This window comes from Lathyrus oleraceus, chromosome 3, assembly GCF_024323335.1.
Source record: "Lathyrus oleraceus cultivar Zhongwan6 chromosome 3, CAAS_Psat_ZW6_1.0, whole genome shotgun sequence".
Taxonomy (NCBI): Eukaryota; Viridiplantae; Streptophyta; class Magnoliopsida; order Fabales; family Fabaceae; genus Lathyrus; species Lathyrus oleraceus.
In genome coordinates, this window is record NC_066581.1 from 58,885,176 (window position 1) to 58,906,447 (window position 21,272).

Consider the following 21,272-nt stretch of genomic DNA (forward strand, 5'->3'; position numbering starts at 1 on the left):
ATGTGTTTGCTATCGAAACAGTGCCTGATGATGAAAAGTCGTGGTATTATGACATCAAGCATTATTTGGAGACCCAAGAGTATCCTGAGGGAGCATCTAAGAAGGACCGAAAGACTCTGAGGAGGTTGGCCATGGCGTTCTATCTGAATAAAGATGGGGTTTTGTACAAGAGGATTTTTGATTGGGTTTTGCTCAGATGTGTCGATGACAAAGAAGCAAGCCAATTGATGAAAGAGGTGCACGAGGGACTGTTTGGTACTCACGCCAGCGGAAATGCGATGGTGAAAAAATTGCTAAGAGCTGGATATTACTGGATGAAAATGGAGGCTCAGTGTTTCAACTTCGTGCAGAAATGTCATAAATGCCAGATTTATGCCGACAAGGTGCACGTGCCTCCAAATCCGTTGAGTTTGATGTCGTCTCCGTGGCCGTTTTCCATGTGGGGCATTGATATGATCGGAAAGATTGAGCCTACGGATTCGAATGGGCACTGATTCATATTAGTGGCTATTGATTACTTCACCAAGTGGGTGGAAGCGGCGTCTTATGCGAACGTGACGAAACAGGTAGTGGCCAGGTTCCTGAAAAGAGACATCATTTGCAGATATGGGGTTCCCGAAAGAATCATCACTGATAATGGTTCTAATCTCAACAACAAGATGATGGTAGAACTGTGCCGGGAGTTCAAGATCGAGCATCACAATTCTTCTCCTTATCGTCTAAAGATGAATGGGGCGGTCGAGGCGGCTAATAAGAATATTAAGAAGATTGTGCAAAAAATGGTCGTAACCTATAAAGATTGGCACGAGATGTTGCCGTTTGCATTGTATGGGTATCGAACCTCAGTGCGTACATCTACTGAGGCAACGCCTTTCTCACTTGTGTATGGGATGGAAGTTGTGCTACTAGTTGAGGTCCAGATTCCGTCATTGAGAGTCTTAATGGATGTGAAATTGGAAGAGGCTGAATGGGTAAGGACTCGGTATGAAGAGTTGAGCCTGATTAAGGAAAAGAGGCTGGCGGCCATTTGTCATGGGCAGTTGTACCAGCAGCGAATGAAGCGTGCTTTTGACCGAAAGGTGCGACCTCGTGTGTACCATGTGGGAGATATGGTGTTGAAAAGGATCCTTCCTCCTCAGAACGATCGTCGGGGCAAGTGGACACCCAATTATGAAGGTCCATTCGTGGTCAAGAAGGTTTTCTCTGGCGGAGCCTTGTTGTTGACGACCATGGATGGTGAGGATTTTCCATCCCCTGTGAATGCGGACTCAGTTAAAAAATACTTTGTATAAGAGACCCGCTGGACGGAAAGAATAAAATAGTCTAGGCAAAAATGGGCATCCCGGCGAACCAAAAAAAAAAAAAAAGGAAAAATGAAAATGAAAAAGGTTCGGGCAAAAATTAGGGATAAAAAAGGAAAAAAAATTGTACACCCGGCAGGTCGAAAACCCCACAAGGGCGGCTTGGGCAAAAAGGGTATCCCGGTGGACTGAAAACCCGAAAGGGCGGTCCAAGCAAAAGAGGGAGTGAAACGAACAACTGCGTCTAGCATGGTCGTTTGTACTTTGGATATGACACATGGATAATCTAAAAGCGGAGATCGGTCGGAAGCGTCTTGTTTCAGAAGGCAGAAAGCGCGGAGAGTCTTGAGGACATATGGGTTGTAACCGGGTTGGAACTTGATGAGATCACGGGTTCACATTGCCATTAGGATAGATTTTCCTTTTGTGCGCAATTACCTCTTTTCAGGGATTGCTTCCTGTGTACTGCTCAGTTACGAGCCACCTTTTTCAATTAATAAAATGCATATTCCGTCAAATAATTTTGTTTTTGTTTTCATTACCGCTTTGATTGCAAAAACATCCGTTTATTTTGATAAGAATCTTTGCATTTTGAGATGTAGGGGTCTCTTCCAATGCATGTTTAGAGGATTGAAACTTGAAATATTATTCGGAAGGTTGAGTGACCTGGGTGTTGAAATTTTGGCGCGCCTGGGGCACGTTTATCTGACGATCTCTTTTGCAGGTGCTGTTGGTTATTTTCACTCACTTGCAGGTTGTGGTGCGAAGCGTTTCTTTTTTACAAGAGATTCCTTTGAGGTCCAATCAGGGACGAGGAATTGAAGAATGGTGTAGAGACGGCGAAAGAATTGTGACGATCCTAGAGGGTTAATCAAGAAGACTCTTCAAGGTCTGAAGACTGGAGAGTTGGCATGAATCTAAGGAGGTCGATTTTCTTGAAGTAGGGAGAAGTCGAGAATACAAGATGATGAATCAGAAAAGATCGGATGAGTCTGGGAGCTCTCAAAAGTGGAAATTGACACTGTGGTTAGATGGTGAATACCAGTGTTCGACGAGTCGACGGGTGTTCCGTGTCAAATATTCTGTATCTCCCCAGCGGGTTCGAGGTCGGTGTTTCCTCAGCGGCCAGGCCTGAAGGTCGTTGTTCCCCAGCAGGGGTGTGCATTGGTAGTTTTTTCCCTAGTGAAGTCGCCAAGCAGATCGAGTTCAGTGGAGGTCATCCCCAGTGAGGGTTACTCTTTCCTAGGCATCAGTGTTATCCTAAGCAGGGTTGGAGATTGGAGCGATATCGAGTTCCTCAACAGAGTTGCTCGTGCCGTCCCCTGAGGGGGATACTTTTTATGCATTCATCATTTAGAGAAGCATAGCATATTGCATAACTAATTGCGTAGCATTTCCATGGTTATGGAGCATTACGCTGTAAAACTCATGCATCGGCATTGCAAGCATAAGCTAGTCTCGAGCCGTGGTTACCGTTTGAGAGCTGGTTTAGCTGGTTGGTGAAGATGTTACTCTGAGGAGTTGGGCATCGTGATTTTGAATCAACAGTATTCCCTAGTAGCGCGATATTGGAGGAAGAGATTCTGTCGTTCGGAGATGGAAATGAAGATTGGAGAACGTTACGCGATCAGCGCGGAGATTGGGGTCCACCAGGAGAAAAGGAAGTGCTAGGCATTTTCTGGAGAATGGGGTTCAACTGGAGATGGAGATTGGAATTGAAGATTGTATCCGGGATGAGGTCCTCAGGATTGTCTTCTGATCATGTGTCACCTTAGACTTTGGCGAGGCCAAGAGAAGTCGTTATGGGTGTCTTCAAGGGAAGAAATGCACATGTTACCTTCCTTTTGTGAAGGTGTACCCTCAGATATGTCGCCATCAGAGTGGTGGTTGGTGTTATTTCTGACGTTGCCAACGGAATTATCACAAGAGAATGGAGAACGGGGTTCAAATGGAGAAAAGGAGACGCAGGGTGTCTTCTGGAGAACGGGGTTCAAATGGAGAAAGGGAGACACAGGGTGTCTTCTGGAGAATGGGGTTCACAACGACGATCGAGAGTTATCGTCAGGCGACTGGGGTTCAAATGGAGAACGGGGTTCATTGTTTGGCAGCAAGAGTGACATGAAGTTGTCGGGGTTCAAATGCGGTGATTAGGGATCATCCACGCGAAAGAAAAATATTTGTGTAGGGGTCCAAGAAAAAATCAAAGAAGTTTTTTTGGGGTTCAAGAAAAGCAAAAAAAAAAAATAATAACAAAAAGGAAATTTCCTGTGGAGCGCAAATTGTTCGTTTGTTCTTGGTATTCAATCACTCTTCACCCTGATCATCTGAAAGTCGAGGCTGTTCATATCGACAGGTTCACAGTGGATTGAATAGGGGCAGCTGTAACACCTCAAAATTTCCCCTCCTCTTCTTGAGACTAGTTTGGGGCATTGCATTTCATGTTTTAGGGCATTAGGCATTGCATTTTGCATCTCATATGAAAATGAGAAGGTCATCCTCCAAAGTCTTTTCAAAAGATGGAGAAGTTAGGTGATCCAAGCCTGAGGGTCTCTATGAATTGATCATCAGCCATCTGAGGGTATGGGCTCCAATTAGGGTTTGTTGATTCTTCAAAGGTCTTGAGCATCATCTTATCTGCAAGGACATATCACCATCATCATGGTTCTATCATCATCAAGGGTTTCAGAGTTCATCCTCAAGTTCATCTGGATTAGGGTTGTGACCTCTGGTTAACACTAATCAATGCAATTCTTCCAACTAGGGTTTCTCAAAGAGATGAGGTATTTTCTTGGGATGAGGATCACATGATTATTATAAGGAGCTTACATGAGCTAGGTGTCGGTCCCCGGATTTCCCGAATCCAAGTACAAACGCGAAAAGAGGTGGCGAGGAAAAAGAGTAGAGTCGCCAGCTATGTACTTTTATCCCAAGAGGAGGGAAAGGTAGTACTGCATAACCAAGAGGGAACGGATAAAACAAAGTCTCGAACCAAAGAAAACTGAGTAAGGGGGCCGGTTACGTGAAGGGAAGGTTATCGCACCCCTTCACGTCTGTGCTACTCCACAGGATCCACGATTGCTATTTATGTCTAAAGTGTGTGTATAAAAAGTCCTATATGCAATGCGAAAGAGAGAAAATCAAAGTAGGGAAAATAAAGAGTTATTGCTCGCACAGGCCCTACCCTGCTGCATACGTATCTCAAGAAGGATTGAGAATCAGAGCACCGTAGCTCGGCTAACCTATGTGTTTGTTTTCTGTGATGAATGACGTTACTACACAATCTACCGGATGCTCGACCTTTGGAGACTTACTCACCTGTAGTAGAAGGAGTTAACGTGTTCTTAGGAGAAGAAAAATCAATGAGTTTGTTTGTTTTAGGAATGCTCATGCAAAAAGGAAGTCCTAGACGAAGGAACCGTGCTACCTTAATTGACATGCAAACGAGAGACTATATGAAGCCTAGCAATCCTATGGGGAGACGATCACACTATACAAAACAAACATACATAAAGTAAACACGCCAACAAGGGGGCTCAAACCTCCGTGGGTAGGGCTTTAGTCAAGAGGGGTCATATCAACCTCGACAAACAAGCCATGGAAAGGTAATCAAATGGACTCTTAACCACTGACATTGAACGCTAGGGTGAGCAGATCAAGCGGGTAATGAGGATAAGACCTCATAGCTCTTAACCTTGGACAGGGTGAGCTCACGACAAAAAGTGGGGATTCATAAAGGTGGAACCCTCTCCACTGAATGACCGGACAAAAGATCTTGGGCTTTTGTTCTGAAGCATCGACACGTAGTGCGAGCATAAAGAACGACACACTGAATAACGGGGGATCGACTACTAATCCCTTTTATCCGTCAATTGCCTCTTCATGGAGGTCTTTAGCATTGGTGCCTCTTCTTGGAGGTCTTTGGGTAAAAAAGTAAACACACAAAAACATTGCCTCCTATCGAGGTCTTCCAGCTAAGAAAGTGGTAAAATACGGGAAAATATGTAAAAGGGATCAAGAGATCTACCACACGGACAAAGGTCCAAAGTAATAGCAACTAAAGAAATAAGAAACCCAGAGATCTCTCAGGCTAGCACCATCAAAGAAAACAAGTCAGCAAAGCAATCAGAATAAATCTCCAAATGGTATCCCACAAATAAAGTGGAATACCAAGCAAGCTATCTCTTCAAGAGTCATGTGAGCCCTCATAAAAAAACTCAACAAACAGGTTAGAATAACAAGACGGGGTGCAATCAAGAGTTACACCAAACCAGAATCAAAATATAACCACATGAATCATGCCATTAAAATTCACAACAAAAAAAAAGCTCACAAAAAGCAATCAAGGACAGGAGGCCTAAACCCCTTGTCAAACAAATGCATCAAAAGGGTATCAAAACTCAAACTCAGGGGCAAGGATCCATACATCGAGACATGACATACCTACTGATTGGAGAGATCGATTGAAATTGAATTGCACCGTTGGCTTTGCAGAACAATCTTAGGGTTTATATGAGAGGGAATTGGTTCTTTGCAGATGAGTTCCCTTCAGTCTCTGGAGGTTGCTCTGAATTAGTTAGAATCTCTCTAGGGTTTTTCCACTGAATTTTTTAGAATTTATAACCTGATTTTCGTGGCTTTGTGGGCTCAAATGAGAGAGGTCCAAGTCCAAGATTTTTCTGTTATTTTTTTTTTCAAAACGCGTGGGCTTCGCCTAGCGAGCATGACAGTTCAGGAAATTCCTCTGAGCGCAGGTGATTCTGGTGGTTTTTCTTGGGACTCGCTAGGCGACCCATTCTGCTCGCCTAGCGAGCATGACAGCTCATGAACAAACTTTTGCTCCTTTGAATGATGAATAAACCCTATTTGAACATGTTGGAAGTAACTCAAGTCATTCCCTGGCCATTTCACCTTTAGTTGACCAACAATTGACTTTTGGCTTTATAGTTGAATTTTGAACTGTATTGAGCCCATTAAGCTTGATCCTTCAGATAGAACCTACAAAGTGACTTGGATGACATCCTCTTGGAGCTAATTCTGATTGACATGATGAAATGCAATATGAAATGTTAAATGACCTAAAAAGTGAATGCATGAATGAGGAAGGCAAATTTGAGGTGCTACAGCTGCCCCTATTCAATCAACTGTGAACCTGAACGGATGAAGGCAGCGGCTATCAGACTTTCAAGGTAAACAGGGATTGAATACCAAAAGAACCGGAGAATTTGCACTCTGTAGGTGACGAAGCGAGGAAAGCGAGCCCATTTACCGATGGCGGCTTCAAAACAAATTTGATATTTACCGATATCAAGGGAAGCGAGGCCATTTACCAATGGCGGCTTCAAAACAAAATTTGATATTTACTGATATCAAGGAAAGCGAGGTCATTTACCGATGGCAGCTTCAAAATAAAATTTGATATTTACCGATATCAAGGAAAGCGAGGCCATTTACCGATGGCGACTTCAAAATCAAACTGATATTTACCGATATCAAGGAAAATCAAATTGATATTTACCGATATCAAGGAAAGCGAGGCCATTTACCGATGGCGGCTTCAAAATCAAATTGATATTTATCGATATCAAGGAAAGCGAGGCCATTTACCGATGGCGACTTCAAAACCGATTTGATATTTACCGATATCAAGGAAAGCAAGGCCATTTACCGATGGCGGCTTCACTGGGGAGGAACAAGATGTTTACAAGTGAAACAAGACCAGACATTTACCGATGTCAAAGAAAGCGCTACACGACCAGACATTTACCGATGACTGGGAAGGAACTCGATGTTTACCGACATCGAACAAGGATGTTTATAAGTGAAACAAGACGAGACATTTATCGATGACTGGGAAGGAACTCGATGTTTACCGACATCGAACAAGGATGTTTATAAGTGAAACAAGACCAGACATTTACCGATGAATGGGATGGAACTCGATGTTTACCGACATCAAAGAAGTATGTTTATAAGTGAAACAAGACCAGACATTTACCGATGTCAAAGAAAGAATACACTTACGAAACGAAACCATTTACCGATGGCGAAAATGAAACACTCGATATTTACGGATAGCGAATCTGCTGGGGAATCTTAAACGACCAAACCATTTACCGATGGTTAACAAGCGGCTGATGTTTACTGACATCGAATCAATGATGTTTACCGACACCAAAAAGGGAAAGGACACACACGGGTGTTGACAGAACGATTTTTTGTAGACACCGTGAGAGACATGCCATTTACTGATGGCCAACGATTGGAATTCGACGTTTACCGACATCGAAAGATGATGTTCGCTGACACCAAAAAAAAGCACAGACATTTACGGGGATCAACACGACACTTACCGGTATCGCAAGGATGACATCTACATATGTCAAAAATAAGGCAGACACTTACTGGTGACTAAATCGGAAGAGAATCAAGCTTTCCTTTCACGGACTGGTGAGAAAATAAATCTCACTGGGATTATCGATTCTGAATGTTGCCAAGAGCAACTGCTGCAAATGTGCTACACTGATGTTGAAAAATGATCCGTCTCTTCCGGAGATATGATCCAATCTGGTTTAATACATGTATGCATATGTTTGAGTTTTCTATGGTGTAATTCTCCACACTGAATGGAAATGCTACGCGATTTGAGAATGCGAATGCAAATGATGATTACTATATGCAAGATGCAAAGGGAGGAAAACTCCTGTTGGGAAAGCAAATGATCACTTTACTGAGCATACAATTCCTGATTCGATCTTCCAACTCTGTGGGGAGATACAACAATTCTGCTGAGGATACTTACTGAACTGACATTCTCGGAACGGTAGAGAAACCAACTCAACTGGGGAGTCACTTGTTGGGAAAACACCAACCTCTCGACCATGCTAGGGAAACAAATTCTGAACTCGACTTAGACGACCCAACTTCTTACGTGACTGGAGAGTGTTGAAACAACAGGGTCTTCCTTCGAACAAACTTTGACTCATCTGCTTTAGCCATCAATCAAAGATAGTAACCTGCAAAACGGAAAGACATACATGCCCCAGGGGATCGTATGGACAAAATATACTCAAGTGTACTCAACATTCAAAATGATTTTCAGATGTTTTATCTTTCCGCACGTCATTGTCTAGCCTTCATGTTTTTAGATGCAATGTTTATCAAAAATTCAGACGTTTTTTGCAAACAAAACAGTAAAAATAAAAACAAGAGAGCAATTTGACTAAATAACGACTTTTATTGATTGAAAATGGCCTATAAAGGCAAATACATCAGGAAGCAATTCCTAGGAAGAGGTAATTGCGCCAAAAGAGAAAATAAACTATCCTATTGGCAATGTGAACACGACACTCCACTATTTTCCAATTCTGTTATGACTCATAGATCTTCACTTTCCCCCAAATTCTTCGCTTTCTGAGAAGAGTGATTAGACCGATCATATCCTTCTAGATGGTAGACACTGAAATGCGATGAAGTACAGATAACTCATACTGTAGTCTTCGCTTTAATCCCTCTTTTGCCTGGACCGCCTTTTCAGGTTTTCAATCCACCGGGATACCCATTTTTGCCTAAGCCCCCTTTGCAGGTTTTCGACTTACCGGGTGTACATATTATTTTTATTCTTTATCCCTAAATTTTGCCCGAACCTTTTTATTTTCTTTTTCTCTTGGTTCGCTGGGATGCCCTTTTTTGCCTGGACTTTTTTTTTGTCCAGCGGGTCAGTTTATGCGAAGTATTTTTTGACTACATCTGAATTCATAGGGGACGGAAAATCTTCACCATCCATAGTTGTAAGCATCAAGGCTCCACCAGAAAAGACCTTTTTAACAACATATGGACCTTCGTAATTCAGAGTCCACTTGCCCCTGTTATCTGTACCGGGAGGAAGGATCCTCTTCAAAACTAAGTCACCTATCTGATAGCTTTGAGGATGCACTTTCTGATCAAAGGCCTTCTTCATCCTTCTCTGATATAGTTGTCCATGGCACACAGTTGCTAATCGCTTTTCCTCAATTAAATTTAACTCATCAAACCTGGCTTGAACCCACTCAGCCTCGTCGAGTTTTACATCCAACATCACCCTCAAAGAAGGGATTTCAACTTCTACTGGCAAGACTGCCTCCATGCCATACACAAGTGAAAACGGAGTTGCCCCGGTTGACGTACGCACTGAGGTACGATACCCATGCAAAGCGAAAGGCAACATCTCATGCCAATCCTTGTACGTCACAACAATCTTTTGCACAATCTTCTTAATGTTCTTGTTTTCCGCCTCTACAGCACCATTCATCTTTGGTCTGTAAGGAGAAGAATTGTGGTGTTCGATCTTAAAGTCTTTGCAAAGCTCTTTCGTCATCTTGTTATTGAGATTCAAACCATTATAAGTGATGATTCTCTCAGGAACCCCATAACGACAGATAATTTCTTTCTTAATGAATCGAGCAACCACTTGTCTGGTAACATTGGCATAGGAAGCTGCTTCCACCCACTTGGTAAAGTAATCAATCGCGACTAGGATGAAGCGATGTCCATTAGAAGTAGTAGGTTCAATCTTTCCAATCATATCGATGCCCCACATCGCGAATGGCCAAGGAGAATTCATAATATTCAGAGGGTTTGGTGGTACATGCACTTTATCTGCATAGATCTGACATTTGTGGCACTTCCGAGCGTATTTGAAACAATCAGATTCCGTGGTTATCCAGTAATAACCGGCTCTTAACAACTTCTTGGCCATTGCATGACCACCAGCATGGGTACCAAAAGATCCCTCGTGTACTTCCTGCATTAACATGTCTGCTTCGTGTCTAACCACGCATCTGAGCAGAACCATGTCAAAGTTTCTCTTGTACAACACATCATCCTTGTTCAAGTAAAAACTTCCAGCTAGCCTTCTCAGTGTCTTCTTGTCATTCTTTGACGCTCCTTCAGGATACTCTTGGCTTTTGAGGAAATTCTTAATATCATAAAACCACGGCTTCTCATCAATAACAGACTCGGCTGCAAACACATACGCAGGCCTCTCGAGTCGATTCACAGCAACGTGTGGCACATGATTCTGCCAATGAACTTTAATCATGGAAGACAATGTGGCTAAGGCATCAGCCATTTGATTTTCATCTCGGGGTACATGATACAACTTTACTGTCTTGAAGAAAGTCAGGATCCTTCTGGTGTAATCTCTATAAGGAATCAAATGCGGCTGATGAGTATTCCAGTCTCCATTGACTTGGTTAATCACTAGAGCAGAATCTCCATAAATGTCCATAGTTTTGATCCTTAGGTCGATGGCTTCCTCAATCCCCATGATACAGGCCTCGTACTCAGCTTCGTTGTTGGTTACTTCAAAAGTCAATCTGGCGGAAAAAGGTATGTGTGCACCTTTAGGATTAATGAGTATTGCCCCAACACCATTTCCATTCACATTTACCGCCCCATCAAACATCAGTGTCCACTTGTCATCGGGATCCGGTCCTTCCTCGAAAAGAGGCTCTTCACAATCTTTCATTTTTAAGTACATGATATCTTCATCGGGGAATTCAAACATCATCGGCTGATAGTCATCAATTGGTTGCTCGGCAAGGTAATCAGACAGAATACTACCCTTGATGGCCTTTTGCGACGTGTACTGGATATCATACTCTGTCAAAATCATCTGCCAACGAGCCACTCGTCCGATAAGAGCCGGCTTTTCAAAGATATACTTTACTGGGCCCATCTTAGAAATCAACAAGGTAGTATGGTTCAACATATACTGTCTTAGTCGGCGAGCAGCCCATGCCAAAGCGCAACAAGTTTTCTCGACCAACGAATATCTTGTTTCACAGTCGGTAAACTTTTTGCTAAGGTAGTATATTGCATGCTCTTTTCGACCAGACTCGTCATGCTGTCCCAATACACACCCCATCGAATTCTCTGTTACTGGAAGGTACATTATCAGGGGCCTCCCAGGAACTGGAGGTATAAGAATTGGAGGTTTCTGCAAATATTCTTTTATCTTATCAAAAGCTTTTTGACAGTCATTGTTCCACCTGATTGCTTGATCTTTTCTTACCAATTTAAATATCGGTTCGCACGTAGCTGTTAGGTGAGATATGAACCGTGCAATGTAGTTCAGCCTCCCTAAAAACCCACGAACCTGTTTTTCCGTTCTTGGTTCAGGCATTTCTTGAATAGCTTTTACTTTCGCTGGATCAACCTCAATCCCTTTCTCACTGACAATGAAACCTAACAGCTTTCCAGATCTCACTCCAAACGTACACTTGTTTGGATTCAGCCTCAGTTTGGACTTTTTCAATCTTTCAAACAACTTTTGCAAGTTTACCAAGTGCTCCTCTTCTGTTTGAGACTTCGCAATCATATCATCCACGTACACTTCAATTTCTTTGTGCATCATGTCATGAAAGAGAGTCGTCATAGCTCTTTGGTAGGTAGCACCGGCGTTCTTCAACCCAAATGGCATTACCTTATAACAAAACGTGCCCCAAGGTGTAATGAATGTCGTCTTCTCCATGTCTTCTGGCGCCATCTTGATCTGATTATAGCCAGAAAATCCATCCATGAAAGAGAAAACCGAGGACTGAGCAATGTTATCGACCAATACATCAATGTGAGGTAATGGGAAGTCATCTTTCGGACTGGCTCTATTTAAATCTCGGTAATCGACACACATCCTGACTTTACCATCCTTCTTCGGCACGGGTACGATGTTGGCCACCCAAGGGGGATAATTGGTAACTGCTAGAAAACCTGCATCCAACTGTTTTTGAACCTCCTATTTGATCTTGACAGCCATATCAGGACTAGTTCTGCGAAGCTTCTGCTTTACCGAAGGATAATCTTCTCTGAGAGGTAGCCTGTGCACCACAATATCTGTATCCAAATGAGGCATATCTTGATACGACCATGCAAAGACATCGACGTATTCTCGCAGCATTTCAATCAACCCTCTCTTGACCTTTTCCTCTAAAGCAGCCCCTATCTTGATCTCTTTCTTTGCGTCCTCAGTACCAAGGTTAATGACTTCCAACTCTTCCTGATGAGGTTGAATGACCCTTTCCTCCTGTTTCAATAGTCTGGCCAATTCTTTGGGGAGTTCACAATCTTCTTCACTCTCCTCTTCGGCTTGGTAAATGGGATTATCAAAGTCATACTGAGCCATAACAGAACTGTTTTTAATGGAATCCGCAAGATCAATTCTGCACGAATGATGTTTCATGCTTTATTTTAGAAAAGAGTTCAAGGAAGTCACAAAAAACAAAAAAACATTGCCATTTTTATTGTTTTGAAAATGAAAGTAAAAACAGAAAGACAGTGAGCACAAATTTGATTGCAAAACATCCTTTATTGATGATAATCATTGAAAACTCAAAACATGATGTGGCCCTACAATGAACCACTACGCCTTGGGCAGAGCATAGGGCTTTCATGCAAAATGAAAACAGAAGAAAATTACTCTGTCTGAAGAGTAACTTGAACTATTTCTTCAGCAGTCCAGTTGTTGATCTTCTCCCCTGGAGCACACGGGCGCACCCACATATCCATATCACAATCACTGTCACCATCTTCATTGTCTGTTGCAAAGACATCCCCATGATTCAACAATCCAGCACTAGTGAAAGTACACGGCCCTTTCAAACTTTCCCCATCTTCCACATTATTTACTCTGGGCCCTCCATGCTGAGGCATAGGATTATTCAACATATTCGGAGTAGGAGCGAAGTTAATCGTCTTGGCATCAATCAAATCCTGAACTTTATGGTGAAAAGCCCGATAATTCTCGATGTGGTGCCCTGGCGCATCAGAATGAAAATCACAACGGACATTAGCATCATAACCAGCGGGAATCCTTGTTAATGGAGCCATAGTGCGGAGTTCAACAAACTTTAACCTGAGCAGTTCAGGGAGTAATTCAGCATAAGTCATTGGCAACGGATCAAAATGACGATCTGGCATTCTTTGTCTTGGTTGGAATTGGCGTTGCTGTTGTTGTTGTGGTTGTCCTCTTTGTTGCTGTTGAGGTTGGGTTGCCGGAATAGTCACAGCAGCAACTTGACAGTATTGTTGTTCTCTATTTCCATTTCTCTGATTATATATAGCATTTGTCTCACCCTCTCTCCTTCTGGGTGCCCCTGAAAATGGTTTCTTAGCACTTGAAGAACTTGAAGAACCAGGGTCTTGGATTTTTCCCCCTTTGATAAGACTTTCAGTTCTTTCTCCGCAAATCACAACATCTGAAAAACTACCAAATGGGCAACTTCCCATACGATCCATGAATACATCTTGTAGGGTTCCAATGAACATATCTGTCAATTCTCTCTCCAACATCGGAGGTTGTACTCTCGCAGCTAGCTCACGCCACCTCTGGGCGTATTCCTTAAAACTCTCACCAGTCTTTTGAAACAAACTCTGCAACTGGGTTCTGCTCAGAGCCATGTCCATGTTATGCTTGTACTGCCTCAGAAAAGCTTCACCTAACTCTCTCCAGCTTCTGACAGATTCTTTTCTCAAGTCCATGTACCAATCCAAAGAGGCTCCAAACAAGCTGTCTTGGAAAAAGTACATCCACATTTTTTCATCATCATTATAAGCGGATATCTTCCGGTAGTAAGCTTGCACATGAGTTCGGGGACAAGAAGTGCCATTGTACTTGTCGAAAGATGGCACTTTGAACTTATACGGGATCCTCAACCCATCAACTAAACCCGTATTAGAAACATCAAAACCCAAAGAATTCTGGCACTCCATGGCGCGAATCTTTTCAGCAAGGGCGTCAACCTTTCTATCTCTCTCTTCTGTCTTTCCAAATTCATCATCATCACTGGGAACAGTGAACATATCTTCTTGCTTGTCAACCAAATGAGAAGGATGGTGAACTGGAGCACGTGCCGCTCGAGCATTAGCAGCCTCTGTAATGATGGATTGTCCATTGATTCTAATACCACGCAGTTCGTCACCAGTAGCATGGTTGTTGACATGGTTGGTAACAGCAGCATCATCGACAGGGGTCCCTTCTGGCGGATTCTGACCGACAGGGGGAATCACAGTTTCTTGTCTTTGGACCAAGGCTCGGAGTTCCTCTTGCCCTTGCACTACCCCTTGCATCATACTCATAAACTGGGCCATGTTGGTCCTCATCTCTGCTAGATCTACTTGAAATTGATCCATGGTCTTCTGTTGATTCTGCCTTGTCGCGTAACGGTGCGGGCGGTACTCAGTAATTCTGCCTGAAACGGGAACCAGAATGAGAAATCCTCTTCCAGAACACCTGTAATGATGCAAGAATGATATGTGTATGATGCGTATGATGCGTATGATGCATATGCTATGTTTTATCATTTCTCAGGTATTCAAGAGTCTCGTCCACCTTTGAAAAATGGCAACCTGTACTCGTAAGCGGAACATAAACAACAAAGAAGCAACATACACTGGATGACAAGCAAAAGTGAAACATCAATAATCTCATCTATAGTCATGAGAAATAAGGTTCATACAAACATAGTTCAAGCAAAGATTCAGTTCATCAGTGTAGAACAAGGAATCCCATCCAACAATCCTAGAGGTGATTCTCAAAATAAACATCAAGACAAACTAGGGAAGTCGTTCTTCAGGAATGAGAGTCTTCAAATACTGGCACTGATCCATTTATCGGTCACACTCTGAACACTCAGGTAGAGGGGTGAGCTTCTCTTTCAGTTGCACCCTGAGTTCAACAACTTCCTCTAGGAAATGAGATGCACGGATGTCACTTCCTCGGAGCTGGCTCTCTGCTGCATGCCTCAGATCTACCTCTTTCTTCAACTTAGTATCTTTGTCCTTAAGCTGTCTTTCTAAGTCTCGTATCTTCTTTTTGTAATTGGCTTCCGCTTTTTGTAATCTCAAGCGTTCAAGGTGTTCTTCATCCAACATTGTTTCTATCTCATCATAGGACCTCTTTTTGTTTCCTGATCTACTAGCACTTTCACCTTGCACTCCTTTGAGTTTATGAGCCAAATTTAGCCTATCAGCTTTTGCTTTGTAAAGCTCCATTTGGATCTCTTGTTCATTTTCTTTCAACTGGCGATTCTCCATTAAGGCTTGTTTGTAATACTCAGCAGGCACACTCTCAAAAAGGATCAAAGGCGGTTGCTCCTGTAATGGTTCCATCCGGACATATGGTAGCAACAAAGTTCCAACTCTTTCCTTGACCCACTCAGTGTAAGCAGGCATAGCAATTGCAAACTTCCTCCCTAAAATAGATCCATCTTTTATACCAATATTCTCCCAAGCTCTTCCCACTTGCTCCAATCTTGCCGGATCGCTCCGTTTCTCAAAGTACACACTTTCGGCTATCTCGACATCTTGCAGCCTTTCGTTCATGACAAAACCCAACTGACGGAGAGAAAGAACCGGGTTTTAGTTGATGCAACCCCTAGTTCCTATGAGTGGAACATTGCGAAACTCTCCACAACTCATAATGACGTTGCGCACATTAATCCTATAAGCTTGCCACTTGATATCATAAGATGTAAGCGACATGATCCTCTGAGTCCATTTGTGAGTATTCTGAGTATCCACAAACGGTCCATTGGTTGGTGGAAAAGACAAGAACCACTTGAGTAGCAACGGGAGACAACACCTGATAGCTCCACACTTACCATGCCTGCTGTGTATCGCATAATAGGTGTCAGCTAACAAGGTAGGCACCGGGTTTCCTCCAAAGAAAATAGTGATTGTTGCCAGGTCCACGAAACTAGGCATACTAGGGAACAGAATAACTCCATAAATCATGACAGCCAACTGAGCGTTGAAAGCTACCCAATTTCCTTTCTTTGCTTCTTCCTTAGCCATACTTACCAAGAACTTCAAGGATAAGCCCACAACATCACCGTTGGGTTTCCAATTATCACTCACTTCCTTGATGCTCAAATAAAGAGCCTTAGCGACAACTTTGAAATCCACCTCCTTTGGCACATCCAGGAAAGGTACTCGGTTTTTGATTCGGACATTCATAAGGATGGAATACTCTTCAAGAGTGGGAGCTAGCTGGTAGTCCTGAAAAGTAAAGCAACGAAGCTCCGGATCATAGAACTGTAAGAGAGTCTGCAGAGGTACCGGATCAACCACCATCTTCAACAATGCCAAGATATCCCCATACTGATCATCAAAAACTTTCTGATTACGGTCGGTCACGAGATTACCCAATTCTTCCAAAGATGTCAACGGCTCACGGTAGAAGTTGTAGGTGCAAGTCTTCCTCTTCAACTCTAGAATGGCATCCATCTCTCGGTGTGAATAGACTCCTGAATAAACCTGAAAAATGATATGCATATGCGGGTTAACTTTTTTTCTTTTTTATGCATTATTTTTTTTGAAAGTAAACATGCTATGATGCAAAATGATGAAACAATGGATGGTTGGCTGTGTATCTCAAGGCACAGGATCAGAACTTCAGCATGAATTCAGAACCGGGAACCATAGAACATGGTCATCAACTTAGAACCCAGACTTCAGAACCAACGGTCACCAACAAGAACCAAACAAAAGTCACCAACAGGACACGGTCACCAACAGAACAAGTCACCATCAGTACATGTAAATGATTCATTCCCGCCCCACTCACGTGTGTAATCTAGGCCAGGGTAAGGTCAAGAGAAACGCAGAATAAACAATTTTTTCAAGAATATCATCATATGCACACCAGGTGTATGCAACAATAAAACCCCATCAGAATTTGAACTGCTCGTGATACCATGTTCCGCTAAGTGGCGCCATACCACCCGCTTCCCATGAATCACTCTATTCCTAAGTGTCCTAAAGTTTACTCATAGCCTGTGTATTGGGCCTTTTACCTCTTGTGACTCCCACCCAACAACGAAACAGATACACAGCCAGCATAGTATGCATGAAACAGTAAAGCGCACATAGGATGCAATGCAAGCAGATAAATATGCAAAGCAATAAATAAATAACACACAATAGACAATAAACAAACAAACGCTAGGAAAGTCCCACTAGGGAAAATATCTCCCCAGCAGAGTCGCCAGCTGTCGCTCCCCGGATTTCCTGAATCCAAGTACAAACGCGAAAAGAGGTGGCGAGGAAAAAGAGTAGAGTCGCCAGCTATGTACTTTTATCCCAAGAGGAGGGAAAGGTAGTACTGCATAACCAAGAGGGAACAGATAAAACAAAGTCTCGAACCAAAGAAAACTGAGTAAGGGGGCCGGTTACGTGAAGGGAAGGTTATCGCACCCCTTCATGTCTATGGTACTCCACAGGATCCACGATTGCTATTTATGTTTAAAGTGTGTGTATAAAAAGTCCTATATGAAATGCGAAAGAGAGAAAATCAAAGTAGGGAAAATAAAGAGTTATTGCTCGCACAGGCCCTACCCTGCTGCATACGTATCTCAAGAAGGATTGAGAATCAGAAAACGTAGCTCGGCTAACCTATGTGTTTGTTTTTTGTGATGAATGATGTTACTACACAATCTACCGGATGCTCGACCTTTGGAGACTTACTCACCTGTAGTGGAAGGAGTTAACGTGTTCTTAGGAGAAGAAAAATCAATGAGTTTGTTTGTTTTAGGAATGCTCATGCAAAAAGGAAGTCCTAGACGAAGGAACCGTGCTACCTTAATTGACATGCAAACGAGAGACTATACGAAGCCTAGCAATCCTATGGGGAGACGATCACACTATACAAAACAAACATGCATAAAGTAAACACGCCAACAAGGGGGCTCAAACCTCCGTGGGTAGGGCTTTAGTCAAGAGGGGTCATATCAACCTCGACAAACAAGCCATGGAAAGGTAATCAAATAGGCTCTTAACCACTGACATTGAACGTCAGGGTGAGCAGATCAAGCTGGTAATGAGGATAAGACCTCATAGCTCTTAACCCTGGATAGGGTGAGCTCACGACAAAAAGTGGGGATTCAGAAAGGTGGAACCCTCTCCACTGACTGACCGGACAAAAGATCTTGGGCTTTTGTTCTGAAGCATCGACACGTAGTGCGAGCATAAAGAACGACACACTGAATAACGGGGGATCGACTACTAATCCCTTTTATCCGTCAATTGCCTCTTCATGGAGGTCTTTAGCATTGGTGCGTCTTCTTGGAGGTCTTTGGGTACAAAAGTAAACACACAAAAACATTGCCTCCTATCGAGGTCTTCCAGCTAAGAAAGCGGTAAAATACGGGAAAATATGTAAAAGGGATCAAGAGATCTACCACACGGACAAAGGTCCGAAGTAACAGCAACTAAAGAAATAAGAAACCCAGAGATCTCTCAGGCTAGCACCATCAAAGAAAACAAGTCAGCAAAGCAATCAGAATAAATCTCCAAATGGTATCCCACAAATAAAGTGGAATACCAAGCAAGCTATCTCTTCAAGAGTCATGTGAGCCCTCACAAAAAAACTCAACAAACAGGTTAGAATAACAAGACGGGGTGCAATCAAGAGTTACACCAAACCAGAATCAAAATATAACCACATGAATCATGCCATTAAAATTCACAAAAAAAAAGCTCACAAGAAGCAACCAAGGACAGGAGGCGTAAACCCCTTGTCAAACAAATGCATCAAAAGGGTATCAAACCTCAAAGTCAGGGGCAAGGATCCACACATCGAGACATGACACACCTACTGATTGGAGAGATCGATTGAAATTGAATTGCACCGTTTGCTTTGCAGAACAATCTTAGGGTTTATATGAGAGGGAATTGGTTCTTTGCAGATGAGTTCCCTTCAGTCTCTGGAGGTTGCTCTGAATTAGTTAAAATCTCTCTAGGGTTTTTCCACTGAATTTTTTAGAATTTATAACCTGATTTTCGTGGCTTTGTGGGCTCAAATGAGAGAGGTCCAAGTCCAAGATTTTTCTGTTTTTTTTTTCAAAACGCGTGGGCTTCGCCTAGCGAGCATGACAGTTCAGGAAATTCCTCTGAGCGCAGGTGATTCTGGTGGCTTTTCTTGGGACTCGCTAGGCGACCCATTCTGCTCGCCTAGCGAGCATGACAGCTCATGAACAAACTTTTGCTCCTTTGAATGATGAATAGACCCTATTTGAACATGTTGGAAGTAACTCAAGTCATTCCCTAGCCATTTCACCTTCAGTTGACCAATAGTTGACTTTTGGCTTTATAGTTGAATTTTGAACTGTATTGAGCCCATTAAGCTTGATCCTTCAGATAGAACCCACAAAGTGACTTGGATGACATCCTCTTGGAGCTAATTCTGATTGACATGATGAAATGCAATATGAAATGTTAAATGACCTAAAAAATGAATGCATGGATGAGGAGGGCAAATTTGAGGTGCTACACTAGGGTTTCATTTTGAAGCAATTTCACCAAGTGGTAGAGGTTCAAGTTGATCAAGACATTTCAAGGTCATCTGAGGACCAAAATCAACTGTGCAGTCAACTGAGGGCTATGAGGTAGGGAAATGAGTTGATACACCTCAATCATGTTCAAATGAGGTCTATTCATCATTCTAAACATCCATCTTGAAGATTCAAAGGTCATGGCCAAAGTTACTAAAAATGGAAAATGACCTATAATTCAAAGTTTCCAAATTTAGCAAGTTTTTGGTCCACTTTCAACTTGACTTTTCAATATCAAAGAAGTTTCAAATGGATTTGTGGTAAACATGAAAGTGGTAGATCTTTGTCTCCCCTTTCCAAAAAGTCCTAATTCATGTCCATGTGATGAATGGTTGAGGAGTTATGGTCATTTGATCACAAAGTGTGCATGGAAATTCAAAATGGCATAACTTTTGATATAATGCTTCAAATTGGTTCATTCTTTTTGCAAAGTGCTTCTCATGTTCAAGGCATCTCAAAATGACATCATTTGACTCAATTGTGCAAGCTAAGCCTCAAGGAATTATGGTCAAAAGTCACATTATTTCACATTTGTCCTAAGGGTGGTATCATGCTACAAATCAAAATTCACAAAGAACCAAGGCAAGGCTCTACTTTAGCCTTCTTCATGAACCATATTTAAGTAAAAATGAGCCCTTGCCATGCATGAGAGAGGCGTGTATGTTCCTTGTTTCACATATGTTCAAAATGAAGCAAATCTTCACCATTCATTCTTGGCTTAAGATGCAAGCAAAATAATCTTCAAATCCTGACCCTTGGTTGCTCTTGAGTGGATTAAGATCCTAGCATGGGACTGAGCACGTGCATTATGGCCATGGGAGCTTAATTTGCATTTTTGAAATTGGCATGATAACTCACTAATCATGTTTAGTAAAGGGCTAAAATTATTATCAGTGTCATTAGCAAGGAGTATAAGTAGAGAAACCCTAATCATAACTGCCATAACTGCTTTTTCAGATCCAGATTTCAAGAAACTCCCTCAAACTCTCTCTCTTCGAATTTGCATTTTCTTCACACAAACCTCAAAGATCATTGCATATTCTTGATCCTCATGCTTCACTGATCAAGAATCATCCATCGTTTGGTGTAATTCCTCAAGAAATCCAGCAGTTCAAGTGCATTATCATGATGATCGAATTTGGAAATTGAGGTGTATTCATGAGGTTTCAGCCATTTCTTTTTGCATAAAGCTTCAAAGGAAGTCCATAGAAGTTTATCTGGAGCAGCTGAGCTTGTGAGATCGCGATTTCAGAGATCTCCATTTCCAGGTGACTCTATTTTCACTCTCTCCTTTTGCTGATTTTAGGTTATATGATTGAAGATCTTGATGCGTAGGTCATGAATATATGATTAGAATTGAGATTGAGTGAGAATTGAGGACATAGTTGTGACTGGAAGTTTGGATCTGGAAATTTATTCTCTTCGATTTGCAAAACCTTGGGAGAATTAGGAGAATCTAATAGGATATTTGGAATCAGCATGAAAAACTGAGTGCAATGGTGGTGGTCTGGTGACTTTCTGGAAATTTCATGGTGGCGCCGTCGTGGGAGGCTCGTCGGGGAAGACGACCGGAGCGGAGCTCTGGCGTCTGTGTTAATGTTAGGGTTTG